The sequence below is a fragment of the Python bivittatus genome, unplaced genomic scaffold (assembly GCF_059951505.1).
Source record: "Python bivittatus isolate LINGU-HERP-01145 unplaced genomic scaffold, Pbiv_v1 ctg000310_np1212, whole genome shotgun sequence".
NCBI lineage: Eukaryota > Metazoa > Chordata > Lepidosauria > Squamata > Pythonidae > Python > Python bivittatus.
Genome location: NW_028277054.1, coordinates 2,103,048 through 2,118,010, shown reverse-complemented (window position 1 = coordinate 2,118,010; position 14,963 = coordinate 2,103,048). Strand labels below are relative to the sequence as shown.

The 14,963-nt window shown below is 48.0% G+C and overlaps 1 long non-coding RNA gene across 1 annotated transcript; it reads right to left on the bottom strand.

The window, feature by feature from the left end:
• Nucleotides 1-3,397: 3,397 nt before the first annotated feature.
• On the bottom strand, nt 3,398-4,634 carry LOC148216096 (uncharacterized). The gene is made up of 3 exons (XR_015796029.1): nt 3,966-4,634; nt 3,763-3,825; nt 3,398-3,605 (listed from the first exon to the last, which is right to left on the bottom strand). It is a non-coding gene; the product is annotated as an uncharacterized LOC148216096 (long non-coding RNA).
• Nucleotides 4,635-14,963: the final 10,329 nt, after the last annotated feature.

Below are 14,963 nucleotides of genomic sequence, written 5' to 3'. Positions count from 1 at the left end.
TCTGGGAGTTGAAGTCCACCCATCTTAATTCTGGGAGTTGAAGTCTGGGAGTTGAAGTCCACCCATCTTAAAGTTGCTGAGGTTGAGGAACCCTGCTCTAGACCCCTAAATGCTGCTGCTGCTGCTGCTGCTGCTTCTCCAGATGAGACAAGTTGGTGTGTCTCACCGCTCCTTCTCACACCCTCTGGCACGTCTAACAGAAAGGCGGGCCACGATAACAACCGACCAGGACCCACCAGACTTTCTTGGAGCTCCTTCAGCTGGTGAACCTTCCTCTTGATCAAATTGTTGTCCCTGAAATTTCAAGAAGGGAAAGGCGGTTCGCGTGTGGCCACATGGAGGCCACACGTTTGGAATCTCAAAGGGGTGGGAGTGGATGCCCCACAACTAACTCTGGGGTCCTACAGTACAAAATGAAGCCTGATTCGGGGTCCCCCAACCCAAACGTGAAGATGGACAGGGCTGCATCGATGGTCTCCAGATAGAAGGAAAGCCACCAAGGATTTACTCCGACGCAAAGACTAGGTCTACATGAACCACTTGCCTGGTTTAGTGAACTGATCTCTTTTCTCAGTTCACACTAAACCCTAGATTAACAGGGTTAATCCACAGGCCCATGGTGGTGGAATATCCTCCTAAAGGAATATTGTTTCCCTTCATTTAGCAGTTCTTATCTGCTTAGGGGTTTTATGACTTTGTATGCTCAGCTGATTGGGTGGCCACAACCTGTTTACATGGATCTTTTTCAAAAAATAATTCAGTAAGTGAATGCGTCAGTTGTGGAAAAAAATACCTAAGCAAGATTTCTTCGGTTGATCTGAAGACTGTAGAAAAACACACACACAAAACACGAACACACAAAAGATAGCACAACAGATTATCCTTATTATTCGCAGTTAACAGAAGAGAGTTGACTTAAAGCTAAAAGGTGTTCCTTGATTGCTCGTGGGGAAAAAGGCTTATAGCTGAGATTTTTGCATCTCGTGCTTTTATGCCCTGGACCCCTTTGAGAACCCGGTGAAATCTACAGACCCTTCTCAGAAAAAAAGTATTTAAATGCTTTTTAAAAAATACACAGATGCAGATTGCATGGTAAAGGAAACCAATTATGCTCAAATACAGTTATCAAACTACTAACACATAACGGATATGTAATATATAATGTGTGCTTTATGAATCTATGAAATCAGTAATGGGGCAATATCCTTTTTTTAAGGATGCAGTCATTTTAGAGAGTGAGCTTTATTGACGTTAACAAACATTTTTGGAGTCTAGAAGCCATAAATTACGTTGTTGCCTAGGCTGTAGGAGGAAAGACGTGTTTGTCTAGGGTGGGAAATAATCAGGAGCCTTGCAGCCCCTTTTCCGACTCACGAAAGCCTCTGCCTTTTAATGAAATCTGTGAGTGAGAAAAGGGGCTACCAGACTCCTGATTTTTTATTGTCTACGTACATTATTGAATGAAAACCTAAATTTCAAGTAGAGGTGAGTGAAAATAAAGTTATCATTTTTTTCCATCCAAGTTCACCATCCCCCTGAAATCTATCCAGGTTAAGAATCCTTGGCTTACAAAGTGTTCACCCCAAAGGAGCCAAACCTTTCCCTGGGTTTGTCAAAGGGTATGTATGGCGTATCATCCTTGGAAGGGCTGCGCCTCAGAAGCTCCTACCGCTTCCTCCCACTTCAAGCAGGTGACCTGCCCTTCAGCTCAGCAAAACTCTCCCTCCCATTTGCCCCAAATCGGTGCTCACCTTGATTTTCCTCCCTGAGCCTGGAATTCTGCAAGGATTCGAAGAAGATGCGTTAGATCTGGGGTGGGTTTGGGGAAGCTTGGATTCTGGAAGCACGTCACGGGCATGTTCAGAGAAGGCATGCAGCTGGCAGCGACAGAGCTTGCCCCTTACCAAGCTGGCTGCCTCAAGTGCAACGGGTCCCAAACATCCTGTTTCCTTGAGGGGGAATTGGAGAAGTGGGCCCTGCACCCGTTCTAGTCTTGAGGAAGATCTCCGCAGGTTGGCAGAGCTCCAAGCCAACATTTTCTTTTCTAAAAGGTGACTAGGGGGTGGTGAGGTCCCTGAGGCTTTGGGGAAGTAAAGGTGATGCAGCCAGCTGGCATTGTCCTCAGTCCAAAGAGCACAGATGGCTGATTTCGTGGCCGGGAGCGTAAAGCTGAGTCCCTCACTGGCTTCTCTCATGATGGCCGTTGGCCGTGCAGCATGCCATCTTCTCAATTAATTATTTTTATAGCTATATTTTGAGACTTAAAAATTAAAAACGGATGGGGCAAGGACCTCAACGGACACCAAAAGAGGTGCCGGCAGGAACAAATTAAGGTCTGAGGATTGGGGTGTCTACGTAAAAAGTCAAGGTGGCCTCTGCAACTGTGCAATCAACGTCTCTCCCCTTTTTCTACTTGCACCATGAAACGCATTCAGTGGGGCAGTGCTTCGAGCCCTCCGTTGGGGTTGCTATCTTGATGTTTTTGACCTCCCCCATGGACACTCTTACCAGGATCACATTAGAAATGATGTAAACTGCCATTTGTTTGTTTTGGACAAAGGGTAAATGTTAGGAAGATTTAGAGAGGTTTGAGGGCCAAGTCACCTGCGTTGGCTGGTCCCCAGCCTTGGAGAGGGACAATCAAGAGCCCTGTGAAGTTTCCCCTCCCTCATGTTAACACTCAGCGTGCTTCACAATACTCACCATTTGTCGCAGATTCGTGTTTGCCTTCTGAAGAGACCGTATCTTTTCCATCTGTTGCAGATGCAGATGGAGAAAGAACTACGTCAGACCAACCTTTCCCAACACACCGACTGCTGGATGTGTTGGAATACAGCACCCATTGTCCACAGCCAACACCGCTACCCAATAAAAGCAAAAACTAGAGATGCACCTGAACCAAATTCGTTCTCCAAAAATCTATCTTTGTTTTTTTTTCCCCCTTGGAGAAAGTTGGTGTTGAACTTTCTCTGGTGGATCCTAGGACAGTCAAACAGTACTGTATGGATCTCAGATGCGTATTTATAAAAAATTCTCAATCCTTGAATACAAACAAAATTCTTAAAATCAAGAGCAAACTTCCCATACAGTACGCAACTTCTGGTTACCAGATTAGAACTGTGGTGCATCTCATTCAAGGCCCGGGCAAGGTTATATATTGGATATATCTTGGTAGGTGACAATCTTTAGTTGACCATGGATGATCTCAAAAAAATCTAAATAGGGTTGGATCTGGTAATGCTTGGATAGGTGGCTGTCAGAAAATCCAGGGCTGAAAGTCCAACTGGGAGGGGGAAAACCTACGCTGGAATGAAGGCAGTGACAAACCACGTTTGTATTGTTGCCAAGAAAACAACATGGAAACAACACCAAGAGTCCAGATTGACTCAAAGAAAACTTTATATATTTGATTATTTGGTATCAATATCATCGAAAGTCTTTAAGAACAGAGTTTGAATAGGATCTTCACACTCTGACAACTCCAGGATGCTGGAATCCAGAACAGCTTTTAAATTTCAAATGATGAGATGGAATTTCAGAGACTTAAAATCCCACCTGGAACCGTGGACTTTCTCAGGCTCGTATTGATAACAGAAATGGCCCCACTGGAAATTCCATCAAAGTAAATAATTGGTGAATATTCATTTCGGCTCCACACCCCCGTCCCCCCCCCCACACACACACACACCAGCCCAGGAGGGTTGGGTTTTTAAAGAGCATAATTCCATCCAGGCTTAACTCTTGTCATTTTGGGGCTCTCACCAGAGTTTGATTGCGTTGTTCCAGCAGGAGAAGACGCTTCTCTCGTTCTTCCATGGTGGGCAGCTACGCATAGAAAAGGCTGTGAGATAAAAACAAGCAGCTTTTCTTCACCCCCCGCTCTCTTTTCCCCACTTACGGGTCCCAGGCTGGGGAGTCTCCTAGCGAAGTTGTTGATTTTTGCCAGGCTACATAGCTCCTCTTACCTGCAGGGCACCTCCATCCTTCCTTATGACGTTGCTCATGATGTCACAGGCCTCAAGCCCCCCAGAAGGACTGTGTGCTGTGGAGATCTGGAGACCCGGGGGACATCTGAGCCTGGGATTCCAGGGCAGCATCCAGATGCTCTTTTCCAAGGCAATTAAAAGGATCCTACATCCTTCCCCTCTCTCCTCCTCTGATAAAGAAAAGGAGGGGACTCTCTGTGCTGCTGCCAAGGCCAGGCCCAACGGCTGAGCACCCCAAGAGAAGGAAACTTTGCTCCTCTGCAGAGATGTCTCCAGGCATCTGGGAAACCTTGCTCAATGCCCTGTTACTGCCAGGATGCCCGGCAGTATTCCTGCTGCCAAGAGTTGCAGAGGTTAGGCCACGTTGAGCCACGTGGGTTCTTTTCTTCCCGGGCTGTGAGTGTGGGTCGAGCGGGGCTGGGGATGCCGAGAGGAAGATAAACAGAAGCAGAGCCTTTCCCTCAAGCTTCAGCACTGAGGGAGCGATGGAAAGCAAGCTGAGTCCCCTGTTTCTGCTGAGAAGCAGCCACCTTTGGCTCTCCCCCGGCTGTCGTCATTCCAACAGGCCATCCGAACCGTTTCTCAAAGCCGGCTGTTGAGATCAGATGCCCGCCCTTCCCCCTTTTCTCCCCCCACCGCGCTCCCTTTCCCTTTCCCTTTCCCTTTTTTTCTCATTGGGTTGCAGGTTTTAAACGTAAGACTGATCTTTTTAAGATGCTCAGGGACCTATTTCGGGTCAAGAGCTGAGTATTAAAAAAATTCTTTAAATAAAGAGCAGGAAGCAGGCGTAGACCGAGTCAGGTGATCGCACGGTCTCGCGCGATGGCCTGCGCTGCCTGGCAGTGCCTCTGCTGAGTTGCCATGGTGTGTGCGCGTGTGTGTGCGAGGTCTCGAGGACGCCGCCAAGAGTGCCCACCCCATCAGGCTCGCAGCACTGACAGTGAAAGGACCTGAGGGTTGGCTCCTCGAGAGCCAGATGCTTGAAATGGTTTGGGCAACCATACCGGCGTCTACACGCATCGACCTGGCATCGGGCCTCCCGCAAATAACATTCACCCAAGAGGAAAAAGCCCTTGTGTGGAAGAAATTCCATCCACCCCCGAGGAAAGTCCAATAGAAAAACTCATCGGCTGCCTTCATCACATCCTCAGCAAATCAAATGTCTTCGTTTTTTTTAGGTGGTCCATACCCATCCTTGGGGTCCATCCAAGCCTGCCCTCCCCATTTTAAATGTAAATTCTTTGGTGGGAAATGAATCCTCCTTTCAGATGCAAGCAGGGTATCTCTAGGCATCCGAGCCTCACTGCAAAATGGGGGAGAATATTTTCAGCTGCCTCTAGCAAATAGGCTTCCCGCCTTTCCCTCTACGGTACTGATAAAGGTTTGCTTCTACAAGACAGTTGAGCCTGGGTGTAATCCATGTGCTAGCTTTGAAATGGGGGAGGAATTGTTTCAAAAGCACGCAAGTCCTCGTGGAAGGCTCATCCCCCTGAAGTGATTCCCCTTTGTTTGCAATCTCAACTGCCTCCCCATGAAGAAGAGGGAAATGCTTTGGAAAAAGCCAAGAGAAACCGGGGACCATGCTTCCTTCTCCCCTGAAGCCCGGGCATCCATCACCATGACAACCTCAGGCATCGCTTGTTGGGGCTGTCTCTCATTGCCATGGGGACGAGAGAGGATCGGAGGGTGGTACCAAGTACCAGGAGGAGGAAGAGGAGGGAAGCGCATCAGCCACAGAAAATAAAAATTGGCGTGTGGGAAGCTGGAAATATTCAAGCTACGCTGGGTGACCTGACCTCTACTCTTCGCCATTTGCCCCGCGCCCACTTCTCTCGAGGTCAGTCCTATGGCACTTGGCGAGGTTTACGCCCGAGCTGCGGGAGAACCTCGTGCAAAGAGGCTGAGTTGTACGGAAAAGGCAGCGAGCCCGTGCTTCGTCAGAGAACACTCTAAACATTTAGTTAAAATCTATGGCAATTTTCTTCTCGTTATTTTTTTTCCTAGTTGGTTTTTGCTGGAGGCTCTGGATCCATCCTGTCCCTGGCATCTGGAAGGGACAAGGCAAAACCTCTTTTTCTGCTGAGATGGGAGCAAGAGAACAGCAGCTTGTTGCAAGCAAGAATCCCGTGGCCAGATATCTTGAATGGCTCCATTTTTTAGACGTCGGAAGAATTATCTCCTTTAAGCAGTGTGTCCCTTGATGGGTTCAGTCAAGTCCTGTTCAGAGCTAATGACTCTGATCCTTTGCTAGGCGGCTTTACTCTTCCCGCTGAAAATACCATTTGGGCAAGGGAAGATTGTTCTTCATTTTTTTTGGGTGGTCCATGCCCCTCCTTGGGAGACATCCAAGCATGCCCTTCCATCTTCCTTTTTTTTTTTTTTTTAAAAAAATGGTTTTTATTGAAACCTTAAAAAAAAGGTAAAAACTAATCCAAACTAACACAAATAAGGAAGAAAAAGGAAGAAAGCAAAGAGAAAGCAAAAAGTGCAAGAAAAGAAAAGTTGAAGAAAAATAGAAAGAAAAAAGACCCAAAGCAGTGGCTTCCAATCTTCTTCCCAGCAGTTACAAGTGCAATGATATTTTAATCTCTCTCTCTCCAGTTACATCATAATACACTTTTCTACAATCTGTCCTGTCTAATCATCAAAACCATAAATCACAAATCCTTTTTTTTTTTCCCCATTTTTACACAAAATGTCCGTAAGAGGTTTCCAGTCACCCATAAATGCCCTTCCAACTTCCCTGGGATTCCTTCACTGCTGCTTGTTCTGAAGCCACATAAATCTCTTCTGGACTTCGCAAGTGAGTGACGCTCCCTTCCTCCACGGGCCGTGCTTCTGCCTAACAATGCAAGAATTCAATACGATGGACGTTCTCTGGCCGTTGGGTTGGGACAAGACAGGCTGATTAAGCAGTTGGCTTGCTCAGATTTATTTCCCTAACAGTGGAAGACAGAAGGACCCCCTTCTCTCTCTCCTGATTCCTTTCTGATCTCCTCCCACCTTCATTAAACGGCCTTGTTTCTGAAGACCCAGCTGGGTCTTCAAGAGCTCTAAAAGGCCTTGGAGATAGGAGGGGTCAGGGGAATATATTCTGGCAATAAAGTAGACAGAGTCTGGTGGCACCTTCAAGCCTAACCAGCTTTACTGGGGTATGTTTTCCAAAAATGTATGTCCCCCATAAAGTTAGTTTGGAGGATGCTCCCGGACAATGTGTCTGAAAGAGAAATAGGCCCCTTCAGGTTCTGAAAGCCTGCTGTTTTCAGTGAAGCAGGAAGGGGGCGCCAAGTGACCGGGAAGCCGAATTGCAATGTTCCTATGCCTTCACTAGTAGTGTCAGTGCATGTGTGCATGTGTGTGCGCAGATATATACAACATTAAGGGGATATTTATTGTCTCCTTTCTCCATGCTTGATTTTTCTTTCTTCTTTCCATCAGTCCTCAGAGATCAGATAATTTTTCCCGGTGCCTTTTTGCAAACGTTCTTTATTTCAAGTCTTTCGTTCTCTTTGGAGTAAAATCTCTTCTGACAGTTGCCCTCCTTTAGATGCTACCTGAGAACAGCTTTCCTCTCCTCCTCCTCCTCTGTTTCTTTGTACTTATTTATTTATTTATATTTCAAATTTAGATACCGCCCATCTCACAGCAAGTGACTCCGGGCGGTTCACAATAAAACAGCAATAAATATTAAAATACAATGTTGTATTTGCTGTTTCTTTGAATTGTTCCTAAATCCTTGCCATTTTGAGCCTGTTCATGGGTGTCTTGTCAGCTCTCCAAATTAATTCAGAGGGATTGGGAGCTTCAGACTGACGCAATGAATTCTGCAACTTCAGTTTGATTCATCGGATCAGATCAGAGGTGTCCAAACTGATCCGGATTGATCCAGACGCTTGCAGCTTTCCCATACGTGCATGTTGATAATCTGAATCGGCTCGAATCAAACAGAATTGAGTCGAGTTGAGTGATCTGGTCTCAGTCATCGGAACAATGTTGGAAGTGAATCTCATTTTGATTTGATTTGAAATTTGATTTGAAAGCTCAGTTAATAGCATCTGATAAGCCCATCTCTATCTATCTGTCCATCCATCCATCCATCTGTCTATCGTCTGTCCGTCCATCCATCCATCCATCCATCCATCCATCCATCCATCCACCCACCATCCATCCATCCATCCATCCATCCATCCATCCATCCATCCACCCTCCATCCATCCATCCACCCTCCATCCATCCATCCATCCATCCATCCATCCATCCATCCATCCATCCATCTATCTATCTATCTATCTATCTATCTATCTATCTATCTATCTATCTATCTATCTATCATCTCTGTCTGTCTGCCTGCCTGCCTGCCTACTAAGTGACAAATTAATAATAAAAACAACTCTGAAGAACAATTCCACCCCCTCCAAAAAAATGGGGAGGGAGAATGTGACGTATTTCGCAGTCAGTCTGGCCCAGGTAAAAGGCTATTAGAGATCCCGATGGCTGCCCACTAAGATGGCAATTCAGGCTTGGGATCCTGAATTCCGTCTCTGCGCCCCACCCAGGCTGACACCACTGAGTGACCTGGCCGGGTTTTGGACCAGGATCGAGGAGAAGCAGGTTCCAATCTCCATTCACCTGGGAACTGCACACAACACGGTTGCTTTCAGAATTAACCCATTCGCTTGCTTTGCACATGGTGTTGGATCGTGGATCGTTTTTCTCAGTGTACCAAGACATGGAGAACCCATTCATGCAGGTCGAAAAGAAGTTTAGCAAGCTGTGGCGGTGCAGCTTTCGGGTCTTGTCATAGGTCTGAATCAGTGGGGCATATACTCCTCCTTAGCCCAACCTCCCTCACAGGGCTGTGGTGAGGACAAAGGAGAAATGTCCAGCCCCCAGTTCCTTGAGGAATGGCAAGGTATATAAATATATTATTCCCCAAGAAATTCAGACGGTCTTTAGCTTTCCCCAACCAGGTGCCCTCCAGATATTTTGGACCCCCATGATCCTCATTTACCTCCATGAAGAAGTGTTGCCCCCCCCCTTTTTTAATTAAACCACACAACATACACTGAGCATTGCCAGGCCTTCTCGTGGCCAAACGTGGCTTTGAATCCACTCTCGGAGTCCATTATCCCCCGGAATCCTTTTCTATGGGCTTGTGGATCTACCCAGCAGGGGTGCCCCGTCAGAAGAATAGGTTGCCCCCCCACCCCTGCTCCCGTGCCTGAGCCTTACGGAGAATGAGCTGAATCGTAATCCCCGTCAGCTTCCCCTTTTATATATCGTTGGGAACCTGAACCCAGCAGGTTGAAAATGATACTGCAGCCGTTGCTAAGCAACCACCTGCCCTCCAGGTACCACAAAGGGGCTTCCGATACAGATCCAGAATCACAGATGCCAATTTTCTTTTTGCTGCTGCTGTATAGGAGGAGGAGGAGGAGGAGGCTTATCCCAGGTCCTTGGGAAGGACTCGATAGGTGGATAAAAATGCCAAATCCAGTCTAAACATCTGGCTGACGGTGTGCCCAGCCGTCACAACTGTCACGCTATCCAGGTTGCCTGCAAACAAAAGCATCCTCGGCTTTGAAATACGTTGGAAACGTGCAACGCTTTTTTAAAAAAAGGCTGTTTGTGTGTCACACAGATTTTGCCTCTGGCCTCTTTCTACCATCAGGCCCCCAGTTTATGGCCCTTGCGGCCTCTTCCTCTCTCATAGCAGGGCTGGCGCTGGGCGTGGGATCTATTGCCACACCGACTTACCCGGCCATCACTGAGGTTAACCATCTTCAGAAACTGATGATGAGAGAGAAGAGAAAATCAGATTTTTGCAAGGGATGACAAAGATTGCTGTAGTCCAGATTCCTTAGTATTCCTATTTCTCCATGGTTCTCTTCCAGATGGGGACTGTTTGAGGCTGGGATCTTGCAGGAAGAATAAAGAGGGGGTGCGATTCAGACATAATATGTACATATATATTTTAAAAGAGGCTATGTGTATCATTGAGGTAGAGCGAAGCCATGGCATTTAACTGTGGGAAGAAGGAAATGGCTGGGGGTGGGTGCGGGGAGGAGCCTGTCCTTCTGTTTAGCACTCATTTTTGTTTCATCCAAAATAGTTTTGGGACAGATTGGCCAAACTCAGGCATCTGGGTTGCCTTTTGCAATGTCTTCTTGGTTTTTTTTCTAAACTTCTCCAGCTAAAAAACCCCTTTTTCCAAGAAATGAACCTTGGGGGGCGGGGTATGTGAAGGAAAATGGGAAAAAAGAAGAGAAGAACGTCTCCCAACAGTGTCATGCAGCTGCGTCTTGAGGAGCATCAAGAGGAGCGCAGAGTCCAGATTGTGGGAAGTAGGGATCCTGCTCTATTCTGCCTTGGTCAGACGTCACTTGGAGAATGGCATTCAGTTCCCCACACACCCCAATTTAAAAAAGACATTGACCCACTGCAGCAGAGAAGGGCTACCAAAATAGTGCAAGGACCATCAACCAAGTCTTAGGAGAAACGGTGAAAAGACCAAGATATGTTTAGCTTTCAGAAGAGAAGGCTGAGAGGGGACATGAGAGCTATCTTCAAATACCTGAAGGGCCATCACGTGGTACAAGGTTCTTGTAGTGACATTCATCCATTATACCACTCTGGCATTTTTTGAATCAGGATGGTTGAATAAATCAGTGCTTCTCAACCTCAACAACTTTAAGATGGGTGGACTTCAGCTCCCAGAATTCCCCAGCCAGCATGCTGGCTGGGGAATTCTGGGAGTTGAGTCCACCCATCTTAAAGTTGCTGAGGTTGAGAAACACTGTCCTAGAGGAACTCTGAAAAGACCTAGGAATGTTTAGACCTAGGACATGATAGCTGCCTTCATATACCTGAAGGGCCGTCACATTGTAGAGGGTTTGGACTTCTTCTCGCTTGCTCCAGAGGGCAAGACTAGAATGAAGGGGATGAAACTTAAGGATGTGGGTGCAGATGAGATATTAGGAAGAAATTCTTGACTTTCAGAGCTGCCAATCGGTTGAATAGGTTACCGCATGGAGGGGTTTCTTCCTCTTCCTCTTCCTCTTCCTCTTCCTCTTCCTCTTCCTCTTCCTCTTCCTCTTCCTGGAGATTTTCAAAGGGAGGCCAGATAGTCATCGGGGGAGGGGGTGTAGGGAATCCTGCAGGGTGCAGGGGTTGGACTGGATGGCCCTTTAGATCCCTCCCAACTCTACGGTTCTATGATTCTTAGAAGAAAACAAGAGACCTGGACGTGACGTAGCCGAGTGGGAAGGAATGGGAGAGAAATATCTGCCTTTCCCTCTATCTGGGGCTGATAGAATCTGTTCATGTCTCCTTGCAGGACACCAAGCTCGGGGGTGCCAGCCCTGCTACAAGCTCCAGCTGATAGGTGTGGGGCACTGAGAAAAGTAGCAGGGGTGGAACCTGATATTACTGACCCCTGGGGCCCAATGTATTGGGAAGATCTCCTGGAGAACTCATAGCCACACGGGTCTTTCTCTGTGGGTGAGTCTTTGCTCTTGGTGTGTTCACATACGTGCCCGTCATCCTTTTAGAAGTCCTCCTTGTTCCCTAGGGTCTGGGATGAAACTTGGTCAGAAGACTATTGGGTAGTCATTGAGGGGAAAAAAATGTACAGTATGGAAGCCAACTGTGGACACCTTGAGTTTCAGCCCCGACATATTTGGACACCTCCAAGTTGGGGAAAAGGTGCTGTCCCTCTTCCTTCAACCCAGGCCTTCCCTCATCCAGAGACGGGATTCACACATTGCCCAACAGCTTAAGGGCTAAGCATGAGAAACAATTGTGGCTTATTCAGACAATTACTGGGTTAGCACAATATATGCACCAGGCTTCAGAGTGGTATATGGAAACTAAATTGAGCAACAAATGTGTGGAAGTAGGAAAGAGAGCTCTGGGTCCTTTCATGGCACTCAACAGATGTTAAATGTTTAAATGAGACCCATGTAAAAATACTAACTTTTTCAGAGGTCTGTTTACAAACCCAAAGCAGCATTGTGGATAGGCGGTGCGTTCTACAACGGTGAATCCAGCCCCATTCTCCCAGAATGGGAAGTGTGGACTTCAACTCCCAGAATTCCCCAGCCAGCATCTTAAAGCATCTTTCTCAAATAATAACGCTATAGCAATGTTAGCATCTGATACCATCTAAGTGTGTTGGATTATACCACGCATCAAATTTAGCTGGCCTGGGGATGATCAGAACCATGATCTAATCCAGTGTTTTTCAAACTTGGCCACTTTAAGATGTGTGGACTTCAACTCCTGGCTGGGGAATTCTGGGAGTTGAAGTCCACACATCTTAAAGTGGCCAAGTTTGAAAAACACTGATCTAGAGGAATCCCAGGAGCTTTGGACAGAGGTGAGGCTGACAAACAGGAGACAGAAAGGCCAACCACGCAGGTGTGTTTCTATTCCATCCAACGGGGAGAGGGCTGCGTGCCGCTGGAGACACTGTGCCACACAGCTACGTGAGTCGACGCCATCCTTGTTCAACCTGGCAGCCTCGAGCTATGTTGGGACTACGCTTTGCAATTTGCCTGCTGGGCATTCTGGGAGCTGTAGTTCCAACTCATCTGGAGAACGGCGCTGTCCAATTTCCCTAAGGAGTTTCCTTGCAGAAGATGCTCGTGCGCCTCGTTCTCATGGTGTCTGAGAAAGTCTTCCGTTTCTTCTGGTGGTGTTGGGGGATACTCTCTTATGGTGAAGAGGTCCAAGATGATGTTGGGGCGTCCTGCCACTCTCTGCCTGCAGCCTCTCCGATGTGAAAGAGCCCCGTAGGAGCCATGCCTGCATACGTACCCCTCTGCCTTTCCTTGGGATTCGGTGCAAGCACGGAAGCAGAGAGGCTGCCAACTGATGGGAAGTCAGGGCGCGCTCACCCCTTGGCCCTCCCGCAACTCAGGGAAGGGGAGAAGCCATGCAGAAGTGAGAATTGCACCACGATGTCTCTCCGTTTGGGAAGAAAGCCCTTTCTCTTCCCTCCAGCTGGGTGAGGCAGCTTTTCAAAGCACCCTTTGGAGCACCAGACAGCTTTTGAACGAGGAGTGCCAGCCTGGTGAGAAAAGCGTGGCGGATGGAGAAGGTGGAATCCATGGATGCTCGTGCCTGAACAGCCGGCGAGGAGAATGTCGACGGGGCGGCTTGGAAAGGGGAGGCTGGGAGGACCGGGCAGGGCTCTCTGGCCAAGATGCTTTGGCCCTGCATGGTAGCAGCCCGCGGTGTGGCTTCTTAGCTCCTCATCCCGCCCCACATGCTGCTCTCGGCAGGTGAATCATTCAAGGTGTCCGCTGGGTCCAGCCCTCCAGCTTCTTCTCCCTGGATGAGGACTGTCGCGCCCTACGCTCTCTCCTTAGGAAGCACGATTTGTGAGCGGAAAGGACGGCAGGGCCTCATCCGACCCCCTTCTTTTCGAGATGAGGAAGGCAAGCCGGCTTCGGAGCAGCTCCCCCCCTCTGCCATGCGCTGCCCCCACCCGCAGAAGGCCGGCCTGGCTCGGTTCAGGGAGCCAAGGCTGCTGGTAGCCTCCCAAAGGCCCCCCAGTCCCATTCTTGGCTACCTTCACCATGGCACTGTTGGGAGGGATGGAAGCAACACAATCTTTTTCAGTGATGAATCGCTGAGAGGAATCCATTACTGTAATTTTAATTAACTTAAAAGTGCCCTTCGATAAATCGGCCAAAAAAACCCCAAACCGAACCCCCCACCATTTTTAATCTGACGGCTGGTTAAAAACCAAAGAAGACACACTTTGTCCTAGAACAAATATTTTTCTCTTGCATCTAAAAGCCTGTCCTCCCCCCGCCCCCACCCCATGCATTTTTGATTTTAGATTTTTGTTTTAACCTTATACAAATGTATTTTAGTGCCTAAATGCACCCTCCAAATGTGTTGTGCGTTAGCAGGTTATAGGAGTCCAAATTCAGTATATGTTGGAAGAAGTTGAGCTCAGGAATTAGGATTGTGCAAGATAGGGCTTGCGACTCAGTACACGCTCAGGGGCCAGTCTCTTGAGGTAAGTTGGGGCCATTTAGCTTAATCTACCTCTGTTTCTCAACTTTGACAACTTTAAGATGTGTGGACTTCAACTCCCAGAATTCCCCAGCCAGCATAGCTGGCTGGGGAATTCTGGGAGTTGAAGTCCACACATCTTAAAGTTGCTAAGGTTAAGAAACACTGATCTACCTCATAGGGCTGTTGTGGGGATAAATCCAGGGATCATGGGAAAGAGATTAAAGTACAGGTTGCCCTCTTTACCGACCACAATTGGGACTGGCCACTCGGTCGTTAAGCAAAGCGGTCACTAAGCGAAACCACCACTGTGCTTACAAGTGGGAAATCTGGATTCTTACATTGGCATTATAAATGCCATAAATCAATGCAATATTGGGGCAAACAGAACTTCATGGTTAGCAGCTATCTAGGCTCGCTGGCCATCATTGGAGGCTGAACACCGGGCAAGCTGGATTCAGGCCCTGAGCCCCTGCCATGGGCCTGGTATTCTCATGCCGGTCCCCCCCACCCCGCTTGCTAGGCATCTACAAGTTGGAGTCTCAACACATTTGCAGGGCTGGCTTCAAGCACCCGTGGTGCCCCCTTCGCAAAGTCACACAGGCCGTCATGACAGTGAACCGGCTCCCGATGAACAAGCACAGTTGCCAGGTACATATAATGGCTTCAGGTGAGGTGGGGGGAATGCAGTCAATGGGTGATGAGCGGGGAGAGGATAAGGTTGCAGGATGACACCTCTACAGCTCTCTCAGGGGGTCGGCTGCCTGTTCCCCCCCCCGATCACCTTTTTTTTCAAATGGGAGAGGATGAGACACCCCCAAGCCAGGGTGGGGGAGTTAAGGGGAGCGATTATTCCTCCCCTCCCTAGACCGTTTATGTTAGAAAGGGAATCGCTGGGCCTAGAATCCAACAGGGATACCCAAGACTGATCTTCACCATCACCATCAACTT